The sequence below is a fragment of the Callospermophilus lateralis genome, unplaced genomic scaffold, assembly GCF_048772815.1.
Source record: "Callospermophilus lateralis isolate mCalLat2 unplaced genomic scaffold, mCalLat2.hap1 Scaffold_181, whole genome shotgun sequence".
In the NCBI taxonomy this organism is placed as follows: Eukaryota; Metazoa; Chordata; class Mammalia; order Rodentia; family Sciuridae; genus Callospermophilus; species Callospermophilus lateralis.
The window spans coordinates 2,121,871-2,126,036 of NW_027512846.1; positions in this window are offsets into that span (position 1 = coordinate 2,121,871).

Below are 4,166 nucleotides of genomic sequence, written 5' to 3' on the forward strand. Positions count from 1 at the left end.
GGCTAGACCACCAAGTCTCACAGACTGAAGCCACCAACGAACTCTTCTGGGTTGGCACCCAGACTACCATGACAACAGAAGTGACATCACAGAGGTTCTGGAATGGGGGCTCTGGCTGCTTCCAGTGACTTGTGAGATCAACCTTCCCCAACCCCCACATACGCACATGTTGTAGACTGGGACATCCTGCTCTTATGATGGTAGCTTTGTTGGAGCTTGTGATGATATGATGTGGTTTATCCCAAAGGTTCAAAGGCTGGAGGGTTGGTCCTCAGTGATGAGGTGGTAGAACCTGAAAGAGGTGGGCCTAGTGGGAGGTAACTCAGTCACTCTGCAAGATGCCCTCTCAAGGGAGTAATGGCTTCTCATGGGCCCCCATTTGTTCCTGTAAGAGGGAGTTGTTATCAAAAGAGCCAGATTGGTCCCTCCCTGTTTTCTGACACACAATCTGGTGAACACCCTCACCAGAGATCACTTGCAGGAGCTGCCAAATCTTGGATACTGAGTTAAATAAAACTTACCTCCTTATAAATTATCTGTTCTAGGGTATTTTGTTAGAGCAACAGAAAGCAGGCTAATACAGAGGCCATAAATTATGTGAAGATGGCATGGGGAGAAGTTTGGTGATGGTCATCCCCCTTTCAGGCCCAGTGCTAATTGGAGTCAACAGTGCTCATTGCTCATCCTAGCTCCACTTCTTCCTTTTTGTTGTAACAGAGCTCCAGTTTGGGGAAGGAGGTAGAAATCTACCAATTAAATATCTTCCCAGTTTACTCACTTCCATGGTGGGGTTTATGATGTAATTCTCTCTCAAAAATAAAATGAGCTGGGGATGTGACTCAATGGTTAAACAATCCTAGGTTCAATCCCTGATGATGATGACAATAACAATACTAATAATAATTTGTACATATTTATGGCATATAACATAATTTGAAAAATGTTACATTGAAGAACATCTGAGTCAAGCTTTTTAACATATACATTACTTCATATTCTTATTTGTGGTGAGGACCCTTAAAATCTACTCTTTGAGTCATTTTTAGTGTAGATAACATTATCAACTGTACTCATTCTGTTGTATGTTATTATTAACTGTAGTCATTATATTGCACAATAGATCCCTTAAACTCATCCCTCTCATCTAAGTGTAATTTGTTCTCCTGGGACCAGCATCTTCCCCCTCCACAGCCCAGCCACTCCTGGGCCCCTGGCAGTCACCATTCTGCTCTCTGTTTCTATGAGTTCAACTTTTATAGATTCCACATGTAGGTGAGATCATGTGATTGTTGCCCTCTGCGTGGCTATTTCCCCCAATAAAACGTCCTTTGGCCTCATTCATTTGTCATAAATGACAGAATTTCCTTATATTTTTTTTAAAGCCTAAAGAGTATCCCCGTATATTTCTAAACCACATTTTCTGTATCCATTCATGCACCTATTGGCTGGACCATAGGGTAGTTTTTTGTTTTTTGTTTTTGTTTTTTTTGGTGCTGGGGATTGAACCCAGGGCCTTGTCCATGCAAGGCAAGCACTCTCCCAACTGAGCTCTATTTTTAAGTTTTAAAGAAACTTCCCATACTAATTTCCATAATGACTGTACTAATTTACATTCCCCCAAACATAGTACAAGAATTCTAGTTTCTCCACATCCTGACCAGTACTTAAAGTCTTTTGTCTTTCTTTTTCTTTTATTTATGATGGGGGTTGAACCCAGGGGGACTTTAACCCTGATAGCCATCTGGAGACCTTTTTACTTTTTATTTTGAGATCAGGTCTCACTGAGTTGCTGAGGTTTACCTTGAATTTATAATCCTCCTGCCACAGCCTCCTGAGTTCCTGAGATTAAGGCCTGTGCCACTGGTTCTTTTGTCTTTTTGATAATAACCATTCTAATAGGTGCGAGAGGGTATCCCATTATGATTTTAATTGCATTTCTCTAGTGATTAGTAATGTTGAATATTTTTTTTCAGATTTCTCTTGGTCAGTTGTGTTTCTACTGAGAATGAAGTGATGTTTGGGTCACAGTCTACCACCAAGTTTTATGTCAATTTCTGTTGTAGCACAAGAAGAAGGGATGACATGCATTGGGTCATGGAAAAAGGTTAGCAGTGGTACTAGAATCATAACTACCAGGTCTATTGAGCTTTGGAGCAGACCATGCTAGCCTTAGGGTTTCTCTTTTTGTTTTGTATTTTTCATTAGATATATATGACAGCACCATGCATTTTAATTCATTGTACACAACTGCAGCACAAATTTACATTTCTATGGTTGTACCTGATGTAGCGTTCACACCATATGTGCATTCATACATGTACCTAGGGTAATGATGTCCATCTCATTCCACCATCTTTCCTACCCCCATGCCCCCTCCTCACCTCTGCCTCCCCTTTGCCCCATCAAAGTTCCTCCATTTTTCCTTATCAGAGAGAACATTCAGCCTTTGGATTTTTGGGATTGGCTTACTTGATTTAGCATGATATTCTCTAACTCCATTCATTACATGTCGTAATTTTATTCTCTTTTAATGCTGAGTAATATTCCATTAGGTATATATACCACAGTTTCTCTATCCATTCATCTATTGACGGGCATCCAGGCTGTTTCCACAGTTTAGCAATTGTGAATTGAGCTGCTATAAACATTGATGTGACTGTGTCCCTGTAATATGCTGATTTTAAGTCATTTAGGTATAGACCTAAGAGAGGGATAGCTGGGTCAAATGGTGGTTCTATTCCAAGTTTTCTAAGGAATATCCATACTGCTTTCCAGATTGGGTTGCACCAATTTGCAGTCTCACCAGCAGTGTATGAGTGTACCTTTTCCCCTTCTACATCAGCATATATCGTGGTCTGTCTTCAGCACACAGGGCACTTTGTGGCACAACCACTGTTCTATGTGGTTTACATGAATTAACCCACAATTCCTTGTTTTACAGATAGGGAAATTGAGTGACCAGGTGCTAAGTGCTACCCAAGGTCTCCCTGCTGGACAGTTGTAGAGCTGTGATTCGGACTTATGAGGTCTGGCTCCAGAGTCCTTGCCACCAACCACCAAGCAAGTGACTCCAGGAGGAGTTGCAGTCAGGGGGCTGAGTAGAAAGGGAATGAAGTTGGAGCATGGGATCAGTGCCTGAGATGGGTGCTGCCAATAATGGAAAGGAGCCCTGATTGGTGAATCCCAGAGGGCAGACCACATTTAGGTCCCTTGAGAATAGTGATCCTGGACATGGAGGTAACCATTGTGAAAAGAGCAACCATTCTCCAGAACAGAAACCTACTCTCCAAGTACAAGGATTTCACCAGAGCCTTGTCCCTCAAGGGGGGAAGGCGTTTATCCTACTCCAGGCTTTTATCTCCTGCAAGGTGCTAGTGGTGGTGGAAAAGTAGGAAACACCAGTGAAAGTCACACCCCAGCAATACAGGCTCACTCAACACCATGATCTAATCATAGACCACAGAATCCTTCCTTCCTCTCTACTGTGCCACTATATAAAAAAGCCTCCGCACAACTTTAGAGAATTAGAGATGAAAGAGTTGAAGACACAAATTCTTTCTGGGCAAGAAATGAAAATAAGCACATTATAGGAATCTGAAAGTTTCTGGCCTCTTTGGCAACAGAAAACACTAAACATGACTGAACTTCTAGACAGATGAGCACAAAATCTCACCAAATAAATGGCCTATTTACCTCAGTTCCTATTATTCAGTACACTGTCTAGCTTTCAATCAAAAATCATTATAAGGTATACATACTAAAAAGCAAGAAGAAAGGACATAAAGCAAGCATTCGAATGAGACCCTCAAATGATGAGGCTGTGGGAATTATCAGACAGGGATTTGAAACAACTATGATTGAGATCCTAAGGGTTATAGAGGGTTAGAGCTGAACAAGAATATTCAAGAAAAGATAGATAATGTAAGCTGATGATGGAAATGGTAAACAAGAAAAAAAAAGGAAAGACTGGAGATAAAATGACTAAAATGAATGCTTAACACCTTTGATGGGCTCACTAGTACCCTGGACATGACTGGGGAGAATATTAGTGAACTTGCAGATAGGTCAGAAGAAATTTCTCAGGCAAAATTGCAAAGAGAAAAGAAAAATTGAAACAGAAAATTTAAGAACAACGGGGCAATTGCAAAAGATAAACACACGTGCAG